Source organism: Neofelis nebulosa, chromosome 10 (genome assembly GCF_028018385.1).
Source record: "Neofelis nebulosa isolate mNeoNeb1 chromosome 10, mNeoNeb1.pri, whole genome shotgun sequence".
Taxonomy (NCBI): Eukaryota; Metazoa; Chordata; class Mammalia; order Carnivora; family Felidae; genus Neofelis; species Neofelis nebulosa.
This window is the reverse complement of record NC_080791.1, coordinates 31,098,721-31,113,370: the sequence shown is the minus strand read 5'-3', so window position 1 is coordinate 31,113,370 and position 14,650 is coordinate 31,098,721. Positions and strand designations below refer to the sequence as shown.

At 42.4% G+C, this 14,650-nt stretch overlaps 2 long non-coding RNA genes across 2 annotated transcripts; both read right to left on the bottom strand.

Annotated features, from left to right (window-relative positions):
• Nucleotides 1-1,111: 1,111 nt before the first annotated feature.
• LOC131488550 (uncharacterized) lies at nt 1,112-6,566 on the bottom strand. Its single transcript, XR_009250248.1, has 3 exons — nt 6,494-6,566; nt 5,645-5,739; nt 1,112-1,386 (listed from the first exon to the last, which is right to left on the bottom strand). It is a non-coding gene; the product is annotated as an uncharacterized LOC131488550 (long non-coding RNA).
• Nucleotides 6,567-8,282: 1,716 nt separating this feature from the next.
• LOC131487094 (uncharacterized) lies at nt 8,283-14,140 on the bottom strand. The gene is made up of 3 exons (XR_009249607.1): nt 11,075-14,140; nt 10,149-10,208; nt 8,283-8,448 (listed from the first exon to the last, which is right to left on the bottom strand). It is a non-coding gene; the product is annotated as an uncharacterized LOC131487094 (long non-coding RNA).
• Nucleotides 14,141-14,650: the final 510 nt, after the last annotated feature.

Below are 14,650 nucleotides of genomic sequence, written 5' to 3'. Positions count from 1 at the left end.
ACACCAAGTTATGACAATTCAAGTCAAAATTAAAGTCTTTGGCATCTCAGTTAACCTTTGGAGTCTTAACAGATCTAAGCCCAATTTTTATTAGACTTTTTTGAAATATTGACAAGATATTCCAGAATTCTCATGGCTATAAAAGTCCTGAAGAGGTCTGGAAACCCCCTGGGTGTAGGCTGACCAAGGAGCTTCATCCCTTAACCCAGTATACTTGGCAGTGGAGGAGGCAGGGGGAAGGTGGGGAACAAGGGTCTCAGGTATGGAGCCTGACTTCCTAGTTACATTTCCCCAGATAAGGACCTGTTACAGAGAAAGCAAAAGAGTCTTGGCTTGGCTTGTGAAATTGTCATTTTGGCTTTCCTTATGAGCTCTTGAGGGAGGCCCTTGCTTATGACTCATAGACCCCAGTTCCTCCAAAGTTTAGTGGAGCAGAGGAACTACCTTCCTTATTTCTGTCTTCTCTCCTTTTCCCTGAGCCTCTACTTCTTAGGCAATTCTCCAAGAAGAGTGAGCTCAGAGCCATAGAACATGAGAGCTGGGAGAATGTCAAAAGAACATGGTTTTTCCTGGATGATGTAGGACATGTTCTATTGTTTGAACACATTGACGCATTTGCTCTTTAGAGAGGGAGAGGGGGTTGGTGCAAAAACTCCTAAACTAGGTGGTGCAATCAATGTCGGGTATGATCCTTAGATAGCAAGGACATTTTTGTGCTATTACTAAGGTCCAATCACTTCCCTGCTAATTTTAGACATGGGAAACCTAAGGCCCAGAAAAACAAAGTGATTTACCCAAGGTCATATACACCAGCTGTACATGAAGCTAAAGCTGGAGCTTGGATCTGTGGACTATGTATGTGTTAGAACCCTAGGCAGTGCACCAACCACTACAGTACAGCCAGGCTTAACACCTGTCTTGACCTCCCAGGGATCTAAAGCTGCTTACCTGGAAGAAGCTACCATCTGGCAAGTGGCAGACAAGTACACCCAGACCCAGGACCCCTCAGTCATTGGACTTGTCCCCATTCTCCCAACTTTCCTCCATGAGCACATTGACTCAACCTCCAAGCCAAAGGTTAAAGAAAACAATGATCCCAGTGATCCCTCGTTCAATAGAAATTCACTGGATGTCAACTCCATACACATTACACTGCCAAGTGCAGAAACACAAAGTCAAGAGCCCCAGGCCTCATGGGGAACATCAGCTACATGCAGTGCCAGGGTGAGTGCAGGCATTCTGCAGAGACATGAACACAGGGATTCATGGCAAGGAAGGATGGGAAAGAAATGGGCTGGGAAGGCTCCCTGGAAAGGAGTGCGTAAGCCAAGTCTTCAAGTCTTCAAGGATGGCTGGGAATTGACCAGAAGAGGTCGATGGAGCATCCTAAGCAGAAGAAAGGCATATAAGTGAGAAGCAGTACCATTTGGGGAGGTTCTTCTTGGCAGCAGATGGTTCCCTGGGTGCTATGGGTGGCAGGAGGTCATAGAGCCTCATAAACCCCACAAACCTCCTTTCAGAAAAAACACTTTGGTCTTTAGGAACTATTGAAGGCTTTTAAACAAGGAAGTGACCAAGTTCAGTCTGCATTTTAGCTAAATTACTTTGGCAATAAGAGGGTGAATTGTTGATTGATTAGGTATGCAGGCCAAGACACTGGGATGTGCTGGGTCAGTGAATGCCAGAGGGAAAAAGAATTGTAGTTCTGGCTTCCACTTGATGTCCACAGGCTTTGGCCCATGAAATGTGGATGGCTGTGGGTAGCTGCCTGCCAGATGAAGGGGGAGCAAGCCCCCTCATCCCCTGGGATTACTCAGATAGAGCCAATGCTGATACCTGCTTAGGGCATTGTTCCAGAGCTCCTACAGTGCTACTTCACAAACATTTCCTCTCTCATCAACAGGGATGTTCTTGAATGGGGGAACAGCATTAGCTCTGCCCCTGCAACCTCCCCGCCAACCCTCCCAAATGGGACAGGGCCTGTGCTCACTCACCCACACAACAGGCCACCTGGTTTCACAGACAGGACCCCCACCCCCCCAGGTATGGGGCCAGGAGACTTCAGGATGACTCACAGTTATACAAAGGATGTTGCGGGGAGGCTTGTTCAATCAGGCAAAGCTCAGGCTTTCCCACACAGCTTAACAACTTTACTTCCCCTGCAAACTAACTCTGTTTACAAAAGTAGAAGATCCTAGATCTAAAGATCTACATGGGTCTATTAGCTGACAAAGACATCCCCAACAAAAGCTAAGAAGGGAAGAAAGCAGGTATGGACTATGAAGAGGATGACTCCATACTTATGAAATGATTTACCTCTCCCTCTGTGTATGTATCCATGGAGAAATGTCACAGAGAAAGACCACAGACACCAATGACGACAGTGGTTATCTCTCGGTGATGGGGTTCAGTGAATTTTATTTTCTTCTTCATACCTTTTGGCATTCTATTTTATAATTGCTTGGAAAAAGAACTAAATTATATAGAAAATGGCACCATGTTCTTCCTAAATAGTGCTCATTATAGGTTGGGTTTAATTCCTGTACCCAAAAAAAATGTTTTCTCAGGTCTAGGCATTAGGTTCCTACACCATCCTACCTGAGAACAGATCCCAACTAGATAGGAGATGTCCAGGGAGATGGGGGGGGGGGGGTTCCTCCCACTTAGCTGCATCTATAGCTCACCCACAACCTTTGGGACTCCTAGCTTCCTTCTTCCTCACAACCAGAATCCTAGCCTTTCAACCCTGCTAATGAAATTCTCACAATGCCCCCCCATATGGCATGTTTGAGTCCTCCCTGAAGCCTGTCAAGCTAGCCAGAGCTTAGGCAGAGAGGATGTGTGTGCTCAGACACCCCTGCACTGTCTGATCTGTGGACCGCGGAGGCAGACCTGGTCAGCCACAGTGCTCCTCTCGGAGGTAAGGGGGTATCCACGTTCTTTGTGCCAGTTCCCATGAAAAAAGCCTCCTAACGCCAAAGACTCAGGGGGTGTAGATTCCTGCTTGATCTTCTGGCTTGTATCAAAATGGTGCTTCATATAGAGACCTCCAAACATACCAGGCTAGCTACCTGCTCAGCGTCATGGTGAGGAAAAGGGGCAGAGGTTGAAGAAAGGATTTGGGGGGCAGAATAAGAAGGAGGGAATTATGAAGGATGATGGGAAAGGGACTGGAGGTTGCAGTTTGTGTCCTATAACATTTCTAATACTGGCCTGTGTGGTGCCTGAAAGTTTCCCCATTAACATTATTCCTTTGCGTCTGGACATTGAAAGTTCTACTTAAAATGCAAATCAGTTTCCCAGAAGGAAAAACATATTAAGGATAATGTCAAATATTTGTAACGCTTTATACCGTATCTCATTTCATTCTCAAAACAGCCTTGTGAAGCAGGAAAATGATTATACCTCTTTTACAGAGAGAGAAACTAAAGTTCAGTCAAGTTCAGTTTGGCAATGAATTGCAGAACTGCACTATGTTGCAGAGCATCCTGGTCTTTAACACTGACTCTACTACTTCATCTTTGAATGAGCATAACCACTATGTACCAGTTAAACCTTTAGGTTTTTAAGCTACAAGGTTATGTCTCTATGAAGAGCCTGATGCAACTTCTCACTGATAGAGAGTTTCCTATCGTACAAGAGGTGCTTCCTGTAATGGAACTGAATGTAGCACATACCCTGAGTTCTGTGAAGGGAATCGAGCCCACATGGAGGGTGAAGACTCTGGAAAGTTGGCAACCCGTATATGCAATGGGAAAGCAATTGGTCAAGACTGCTTGCTGTTCCATAGGGAGTTAGACCACATGCCTTCTGAAGTTAGATCCCTGCGGAAGTGGGAGAAAGCAAATGGATGCTGGTGTGACTCCTCATTCCTGTTACTTTCAACAAAGTCCTGCAGGAAGAGAGATGGACTTCACCTAGAGCTAGCTAGTGTGTGAGCAGAGTGGGAAGGGGATGTTACATTGTCCATCTTGTGCCCTATATAAGCTGTGTAAGAGTTTTCACAAAGCTAAAAAATAGTGGAATGTTGCTGTACCCCAAAAGGAAATGGTTATAAAGGCAGACTTTGAAGTAGGAACTCTAATAGAAGATAAAACTATGACCCTAAGCCTTTATCAAGACCTTTCATTAAGATTTCTCCACAAAAACAATGGGATTCTATGCCAGATTAAGGGTGTTATCATGGTCATCATGAATTTACAAACTAAGGGGATGGACCAAGCTACAGAGGCCAGGCAGTAAAGTACATGAATATTCTGGTTTAAAAACATGGTATCGAGGGGCGCCTGGGTGGCGCAGTCGGTTAAGCGTCCGACTTCAGCCAGGTCACCATCTCACGGTCCGTGAGTTCGAGCCCGGCGTCAGGCTCTGGGCTGATGGCTCGGAGCCTGGAGCCTGTTTCCGATTCTGTGTCTCCCTCTCTCTCTGCCCCTCCCCCGTTCATGCTCTGTCTCTCTCTGTCCCAAAAATAAATAAAAAACGTTGAAAAAAAATTAAAAAAAAAATAAATAAAAACATGGTATCGAGACATGAAGAAATGTGACTGAGGTTATTTGCACATTACAGTGCTCAGAGGCAAATAGACCAGAAATCAATCTGGGTTTTGAGAGAACTGCATTTCTAGAGTAACCTCAAGCCCAGCCTGCAGCAACCTGAGGCTGCAAAAGCCCTAAAACAGTTCTCTTCCGTGGTCCTACACCCCACACTGCAGGGTGTTAAAACGATGCATTCCCAGGAAGGACCATCTCTCCCATGCTCAATTCCAAGGTGGCAGGAAGATGATCAGCGGGGAGGATCCTCCCTGAAACAGAGCCAGAGACCACAAGACCACACTGTCCAAGGAGCTGCTCCCGTGAGCTGGAGAGAAGCAGCCACATGTGCCAACCAGAAGCCACTCATTCCACTGTCCAAGCAGCAAGCCCCACCATCCCTGCCCAGCAGAATGTAACTACCCCTGAAGACCAAAAATCTCTGTATCTCTTCCCCCATTTCCTGAATGGAAGGATTTTTTTTTAATTGTGGTTGTTTTATCTTTCTCCACAATGATGTGTTGGGTACACTAGGAACAAGTAGCCTGATATTTAGCTTATGGGTCACCAGGCTATAAGAAGCCACATCTGGCACTGATAGAGAAGGCTGCCCATAGCACAACATTGAAAGGCTGTAGATGTTTAAGCTGGGTACAGTTACTGGAAAAGATTGGGGTGGGGGTAATTTAGGAATAGAAGCATGTGTTCCCTGTGTAGGAAGAACTATGTCCACAGGAGTTAGAGAGCCAAAGTGGCAGACGGAGTAGATATTTCTAGTGGCCATTCCAACATTCATTCTATTCCTCTGATAGACCATATCCCTGTTTTACTCAGGGCAGCAATGTGCCAGTCAAAAACCTACAGGTCCCTTGTGGGTTGTTAGGGCCAAGTGACTCATTCTGACCAATGAGCTGTAAACAGAAGATTCTGTGTGATCTTTGTATGAAAGGCCTTTTTTTGCTTTTTTCTCTTTTCTTCATCATTCCTAACTAGAAAATGCACATGATGAATGGTGCTCCAGCCACTGTTTTGGTCTATGAGAAGAAATGAAAACTGGAAAATAATGTGATAAGAATGCAGAACATAACTATAAGTGAAACTTCTACATCACCTACCATGTTTGCTCATCAGCAGATTTCTATTATGGGAAGAGCAGGGGGAAACATTCAATTTTGTTTAAGCTGTTGGTTTTATATATCCTCTTCTTTGCCTAGAAAGTGAATATAATTCTTAAGTTAAGTTCACCACTTATTGTGAGCCTTAGTTTCAGCAGCTATAAAATGGGGATAAAAAATACCTATATTTGAGATTTTTTTGTGAGAATTTAAATGAAATAATGTATTTCAAAAGCCCAACCCAATACCTGTCACATAATAATTGCTGAGCAAATAAAAACTGTTATTGCATTTACTATTACTATTATATAGTCATTAGTGACTAGTTTGACCAGGGATCCAAATACAGGTACTCTGACAATCAAGCCCTTGTGTTTGTATTTTATAACTGTATTAATTCTTAACATTTTAACATTAGCTATAAAGAGACTCAATGCACCAGAACAGAGGTCAGGAATATTTTGGTTGAAATCAAGCATCAGAAAGGTTTACTGCAAACAGCAGAACAAGCTTCAGCTGGGTCATCGAACTTATTCCATAAAGAGCCAGACAGTAAATATTTTATGTGGGCTGACCATTTCTGCCACAGCTGCTCAGTGTGGCAGTCATAGCACAGGAGCAGCCATGGGCAGTATGCAAATTAATAAGCATAGCTGTGTTCCAATAAAACTTTATTTACAAAAACAGGCAATGGCTAGATTTGGCCCATGGGCTACAATGGGCCAACCCCTGGTCTACAGAGCTGCACTGTGAGAAAAGACACAAGGCAGAAGGGTCCCTAGCTCTATAGCCATGTGTACTGCTAGACACTTAAATATCACATATTTTTGAAAAGCTTCCTGACCCTACCCTGGGTGAGAAGAATTTGGCCAGTTGTTCCCCAGCATGGTCCCATCAGACTGGCTGTCTCCCCCATCAGACTTGAATCTGTCACCAACCTTGTGTAGGTGTTAAAAGAATATGACATTATAGTGTGGTCATAATGCTCAGAGTCAATCAGGGAGGGATCCTGGGAAAGGTAAGTTTTAAGCTGAAGGTCTAATAAGTGGAGGACAGCTCTGTGGGAGTCCCACCAAAAGGAGGTGTATCCAGCAGGCTGTTAACCTTGGTAATGAAAAACACAACTTTATGAGCACCAGAAATTGGCTAAACTCATTAATTTTATTTGTAATAGAAAATTAATGCTTGAGACGAGGAAGGCAGCAGCTGTAAGGACCTCTGGTTTCAAATATGAAAGGGAAAGCGTGGAGTCATTTCCTGATGTTGAGGGTTATCGTCCCCTTTATTACATTGCAGCAGAAGTAAATTTTAATGGTCTTTTTTGTGAGGCAGTATTTTGTTCTCCAGTCCAGGAATTTCACTTTTGTCTAGAGGAGGAAAGAGAGAACAATCAAATAGCCATCTTTTTGTCTTGCTCCTCCACCTCCATTCTTCCCCCTCACATATATCATTATAATGCAAGAATTGTGCCTTGGCCCTGCCTCCAGTGATCAGGGAGCTGTGGTCAGGGCTTCTGTAATATTTGTGCATCCCAAGGGGGGTCGGCATTTCCTTATCTTGCCCTAACCCACCAGACAGCATCTGGTTCTAGAAACTGAGCCTTGGAAAGTGGAGTAGGGGGAAGGAAAATAAGAAATGGATACAGGGAGGAAAGAAGGAAGGAAGGAAGGAAGGAAGGAAGGAAGGAAGGAAGGAAGGGGTAGCCAGGGAGGGGTAGAGAATGGAATGTGGTAATAAGCATTTATTGACAGCCTAATATGAGTGAAGCACATTAAAGTTTTGCCTATTTAATCTCATTTTAAGTTTTACAATGATCCTTTGAGATTGGAATGAAGAAACTGAGTCTCAGGGAAGGTAAATAAAGTTGGAAAGCATGTGACTCCAGTCCACCCCATGCTGGGCCTCTGCTCCCCCCCCCCCTCCCCAAATCCCTCTGTTCTGACTACATTCCAGCATCCAGGCCCTACCTGGGAATAAGAATGCAGTGTGGAAAGGCACAGCAACATAGGGCAGACTACTATAATCAAAGAGAAGCAAAGGTTCCTCAACCAGGATCAAGCACAGATTCATAGTAGGAACTTCTTACCTTCCACACAAATGTATCCTGATCCCTCTGAGGGGTCAGCAAGAGCTCTTGGGGTCTCAAATCCAAAGCCACCTGTGGCCAAGTACAAACTCCACCCCCTCCACCTTGCCAGCCTGCACTGTAGAATGAAGCATCTGGTTAACAAACTAATATGTGGAATTTAAGAAACAAAACAGACGAGCATAGAAAAAGGGAAGGAAAAATAAGATAAAAACAGAGAGGGAGACAAACCATAAGAGACTCTTAAATACAGAGAACAAACAGGGTTGTTGGAGGGGAGTTTGGGTGGGGGGATGGACTAAATGGGTGATGGTCATTAAGGAGGACACCTGTTGGGATGAGCACTGGGTGTTATATGTAGGGGATGAATCACTGAATTCCACTCCTGAAACTAATACTACACTGTATGTTAACTAACTTGAATTTAAATAAATAAATGTTTAGGAAAGAAAGAAAGAAAGAAAGAAAGAAAGAAAGAAAGAAAGAAAGAAAGAAAGAAAGAAAGAAAGAAGAAAGAAAGAAAGAAAGAAAGAAAGAAAGAAAGAAAGAAAAGAAAGAAAAGAAAGAAAGAGAGGAAGGAAGGAAGGAAGGAAGGAAGGAAGGGAGAAGGTCACAGACTCAGAAGACAACAGCTGCTTGACTTGCCTGAAAACACCTCTCTGGGTGACTGCAAGCCACAGCAAGCTTCTTCAGCACATGGAATAGCCAGTAATAGTGCCTTTGGGGTAAGAAAAACATGAGTGAAGTTGAATTGCTTCAGAAAAGCTGACCTGCCTCTTACCTTGTGGAACAGACACATGGTAAATTTTAGCCTGCCACAGTGTGGATTGGGTTAAAAGCATGGCTAAAATCCATACCCTGACCCTAACTGTCTGTTGCTTCAGGCAAGACCCTTAATCCTTGAGCCTCAGGCTCCATGACCATAGATGTAACAATAACATCATACCGCTATTGTGAGCATTAAAGAGGTAATGAATGTGAGGAAATTGATACTGATAAGCCCTGAGCATGTGTGAGCAGTGACAGAACACAGAGAATGAAGTCCTACTATTCTGAGGACATGCATTCTTCCACAATAAGCTCCTTATCTGACCTATCATCAAGACATCATAGAGATATGTCTCCTCCCCAAATCCAGGAAATCAGGGTCTGTGAAAATTCTGCTAGACATGCATATACAGTGTATTCTGCAATTTATCTCACCATCCACTCTAACCTCTCCTCCTTGCCCAAGCATGTCCAGCCTAACTGACAGCAAGGTTGTGAAACAGAAGAGCCTCATAAGGCACTTCTGGTTTCCACCAGTGTCTCCTGCCAGGAGCTGCTAGGGCCACGCCCAGCCAGACATGTGGAAAAGTTTTGAGCCAGCCTTGTTCAATTTGATGTTTAGGTGCTTCACTCTTCTCTTAGAACATTTTTCTTTCCTAAGTAAACTGGTACAGTGCTCAAATCTAGAAGGAACAATCCCTGACTCCCCTAGTAAGCTTCCAGGAGCTTAACAAAATGTTTGAAAAAGCATAAGAGACTGTTAAAAACTGAGAACAAACTGAGGGTTGATGGGGGATGGGAGGGAGGGGAGGGTGGGTGATGGGTATTGAGGAGGGCACCTTTTGGGATGAGCACTGGGTGTTGTATGGAAACCAATTTGACAATAAATTTCATATATTGAAAAAATAAATAAAAATTTTAAAAAGTTACGATTAAAAAAAAAAGAAAATGTTTGACAATTTCCTGTTGTCAAGTTGTTTTAGAAGCACAAGTACTTCCAACATAGAATCACCCTGGTGTGAACTGACCTGAAAACTTTTACACCATCCTTTTCCAAGTATGATGAAAGCTTTTCTGTGAAACAGAGAGAGCCTCTGCTCATTCACAGCCTTCCTCCAGGCATAAAGTCACTTTAATCAAGAAAGGCAAGGTAGCCTAATGCTTTCAGCAAAAGAACTTTGAGAAAAGGTTTGAAAAGCATTGTTCCCATTGTTGACACATCACAGAGTTAATTCCCACCTTGCTGTCAGGGCTACCAATGAATGCTCTTGCAAATGTTCTGTACTGAAAATCATCTGAATCTAGACCTCTTGAGTTAACTCTCATAAGAATCATTAGGATCATGGCTATGGCAACCTCTGGATTTCATTCCAAAGGAGTTTAAATGCCATTCTTTCCCCCAAGTGGCTCCTCTGCTCTTAGAATAAATTCTCTGAGGTATCAAATCTATTAGCAAAGTGGGGATATAAATCTTCAAATGGCTTGAGCCTACTATTAATAATTCTGAATTATCTGGAAATTTTGAGTGCCTACATTCCTTGGCGTTGATTGACACTTATTTGAAAATGTACCCAGGATTTGATACAATCAGGCTGGTAAGACCAACAGATCAGGAAATTGTTGCCACGGAAAAGATAGTTTGTTACTTACAATTTCCAAGAGAAAGGCACATGCCATACCACCTAAGTCCACACAGGAAAGCACCAGGATCTGTCAGGAGTCAGAAGGGACAAGAGGAAAACAACATGAACAAAGCCTTTATTGTGGTTGTTGGGGGAAGTCATGGGTGAAGCAGGATATGCAGCTGAGCAGGCTGGGGATTAGATAGTTTGAGAATTTTGGCAGGCTCTGAATTATAGAGGTGGTTTCTAGTTGTCTAGTACTTGGCCTGGGGTGACTGAGGGCAGGGGGATAGTATCTAAGACTGCAGAACCTGATAATAGGAGGCAGATCCCAGTATGTGCTCTGGATTTGTTGGTTTGAATACCAAAGGCATGCACTCAGGCCAGTTGTTTGCTATCTCTAGGAATTAGTTGTCCCTGGGAGGGGCCATCCCTCCCTTGAGCCCTAGTCACAAGGCCCCAAGACTTCAAAGCATCCTAAAATACAGAAAATTAAAAAAAATGGTTAATAGAACCTTTTGCAAGGCTTAATGTCATTGGGTTATATTTGCATTTGGATTATAAAATATTTTATGAGTAGTATTAATATTAGCATTACTATGCACAGCCTTTCTACCTATAGCCTTCTTTTGGGCTCATTATCAATATAATGCTTTATTTGGTCAAGAGGAAACCCTAAATTATACTCTATACAAACCTTACAAGGTGGTCCTGCACCTTCCCACCTAGGAATTCTCACGTGTGCAAGACTGAAGTAAAAGCTTGAGGTTCTGCTGTGTAAGCAGCCCTGCTCTCAGTGACGTATTGGTTCTGTTTGGAAAAACTATGTCTCCAAATTACCTGATGCTGCTAGTAAGAAACACTTTCAACAAACCCATGGTACATTTGGTGCAGTAGGTAAAAGGAAGGAGAAAGACAGCTTTGGGTACCACAGATCAGGAAAAGTCAGCTCACTTGTTTTTGGGCCCTTTATTTTCTTTGCTCCAAAAAGTTGGAGGGTTGGGGGAATCTCCTCAGTGTCTGAATCCCAGGAGTCTGGCAGACCAGCAGCACATTGTCAGCATACCATCAAAGAACTGTGACCCTACAGATAACATTTTACCTCACAAAGCAAGCACAACAGTAAATTTTTATTAGTTCACAAAATAACACTCAACTTTGTATGTTTGTTTTTTTTGTTTTTAAATGCTGTCTATAACCTATACACTGATTTTAGAACCAGTAATGGATTTTAACCTGCAGTTTGAAAAACACTTTTCTAAAAGAAGCACAATGCCTTCCAGAAGTCTCAGCTAGAAGCTATAGCCAATATCTTACTGATAGCTCTTTGTGTTTTTTTTAATGTTTTCTTTATTTGTTTTGAGAGAGGAGGGAGGTTCAGGGAGAGAGGGAGAGAGAGAGAATCCACACTGCCAGTGCAGAGGCCAAATCCACCAGTTGTGAGACCATGACCTGAGCCGAAACCAAGAGTCGGACTCAGCTGACTGAGTTACACAGGCACCCCATCACTGATAGTTCTTTTAACTAAATATATTTACTGTTTTAATCAAAAATTCAAACAATGTGAAATTTGCTCCCCAAAGAAGGAGAGAAAAAGATCTCCCACACCTGGAGATACCTACCATTTAATCTTTAGTGTCATGTCTTCCAGATTATCCCCATGCATATACATATACTCATATGCATATAATTTTCTACAAGTGGTCTCATATTATGCACACTGTTTTGTGATTGTATTTAATGCAAAATGTCATTCAGGCATTTTCAGCTTAATCACCATTTTCAAGACTGAGAACGTTCTACTATAAGAATTTGCCATTATTTGTTCTACTAACTCACGTGTGGCGGGCATTCTGGTTGTTTTCATTGTTTTGTGATAATAGACAATACATTTATGGATGTCCTTGACTATATATCTTTCTTTGCTGTGGTAACCTGAATGTAGACTTGTTTCAAAGGGGAAACACATTTCATATTGGATGCGTATTACCAAACTGTCCCCCAAATATCACAACCCCTACTAACAAAATTGTCCATGTCCTCACAACATCTCTAACACTGGGTTTTGTCCAACTTTATTTTTTTCCAATATTACAGTAGAAGAATATATCATTATTATTACTATTTGCATTTATCTATTTTTTTTTATTTTTTTAACATTTATTCACTTTTTGATAGAGACAGAGAGTGAGCAGGGGAGGGGCAGAGAGAGAGGGAGACAGAATCTGAAGCAGACTCCAGGGTCTGAGATGTCAGCACAGAGCCTGATGTGTGGCTCAAACCCATGAAACCTTAGATCATGACCTGAGATGAAGTTGGCTGCTTAACCGACTGAGCCACCCAGACACCCCTACATTTATCTAATTTTTAATGAAGGTGAAAATCTTGCCATAGGTTTATTGTACACGTACATCTCTTTTGTGTCTGTGTGTGCAAATTATCTGTTCAAATCCTTCACCCATTCTTCTATGGGTTTGTCCTCCTTGTTCTTGCTGGTTTGGAAAATGGCAGTGATGCTCCAAGGCTAAGAGTCTTGGCTCCACACTGCATAATGTGTAGAGCTGTAGATTCACTATGTTGTGTAACTGAAACTAACATAACACTTGTCAACTGTACTTCAATAATAAACATGTAATATTAAAAACAAAAAAAATAGGGACAATGTCTCTGTACTTTCATTGTATTCATGAAATAATTCTGTAATTTAAGCTGTTCTTTATTTTTGCCTTATTGACTTAGTGTCTTAGTTCATTCAGACTTATTAAAAAAAGAAGTATCAGCTCCAAAGCCAGACTTCCCAGGTTCTACCTCACTACACCTTTTTCAATCTTTGTAACCCTAGGCACCTAGCCAGGAGTTGCCCTTTCAACATCTCTGTGTATCTGCAAACTGGCATAGCAATAACATACCCTTTCCAAAGCTGTTGTGAGGATTATATGAGTTACAGAGCCTAACATAGATAAGACAGTGCCTATCACATAATAATCATTCAGTAATATTATGTTAAGAATGGGGTAAAATTCAAAATATTTTGACAATTGTGTAGCATGGGCATCAAAAAATTAGGATGAAAATCAGCTGGAACTTTGGAGCAGGATCCTAGAGGCATTCATCTGCAAATTCCTGAATGTTGGAGGGGGGGCTGATCCAAAGGGAGGTGGGGACAGGGCACATGCCACTCAGAGATTCAGGGAAGCAGCTCTTTACCAACTGATGTGGAAGCTGTGCAGTACTCTGTGTGCAGTACTCTGCAAGTGGTACTCTGCGTGCAGTACTCTACATGTGGTAGTCTGTGTGAGGCACTGTAAGTGTGGTACCCTGCATTCAGTACTCTGTGTGCTGTACTCTGTGTGCAGTATTCTTTGTACAGTACTCCACATATAGGACTCTGGGTGTAGTACTCTACCTGGGATACTCTGCATGCCATACTCTTTATGCCTTACTTTGCATGCAGTACTCTACCTGCCTACTCTATGTGCAGTATTCTGTGTGTGATACTCTACATGTGGTACTCTGTGTGTGGTACTCTATGTGCTGTACTCTACATGCAATACTTTGCATGCAGTACTCTGTGTTGTACTCTGCCTGCGGTATTCTGTGTGCAGTACTCTATGTGTGTTACTCCGTGTGTGACACACGACATGTGGTACTCTGTGTGCAGCACTCTACGTGCAGTACTCTATGTGCGGTACTCTATGTGCTATACCCTACATGCATTACTCTGCCTATAGTCCAGTTGCACTTCCCATGACAGCAGAGCTTCACCAGTAGCCCACCACCTGTGAGGCTGGAGCCGTATGGTTTTATGCTTGTCATTTAGGTTGGTCCGTGGTTTCCTAAAGCTCTAAAATTTTGTGTGACCAGAATTGTCAATCTCTTTCTTCATATCTATGAAAGCCTTATCCACCCAAAGATTACACATTCATTTATGTTTTCTTCTAGTATTTTCCTAGTCTCTTTTAACATGTAAAATCTTTGATAGTGAATTTACATTCTGTCAGTGTTCAGCTTTCAAAACAAACTCATATGGCCAGAAATCATACTCTATGGATTGCAATTTAAAATATACATATATATGATATAATGTATATTATATTATATTATATTATATATATATATAGTGTTATAACATATATGTATATGCAGTGTAACATTAGTATACCAACAATAAAGAATAAAAGGTCTTGAGTGCACCACAGTTTCTGGGACATGTGCACAGCACCCTGGGGTCCATCAATGAGATCAGCCCACAAGTCATTCTTACAGCTCCCTGCACCCCTCTTAGCACAGTTCCTAATTACACACTTGGGTGCTTATTTGATTAATGGTTGTGTCTCCCACACACTTGGGTGAATTCCATGAGGACAAGGACAGAATCTGTTTGAGCTCAGCATTCTTCCCTGGATCTGAATCAGGGAGTCTGGAGTGTAGTGAGAGCACCACCAATATTTACTGTATGAGTGAATGAAAAAGGATGAGAGGCGAAAGCAGAAGAGAGAAAAAAAGAGAGCCAAAAGAGGGAAAGAGGGA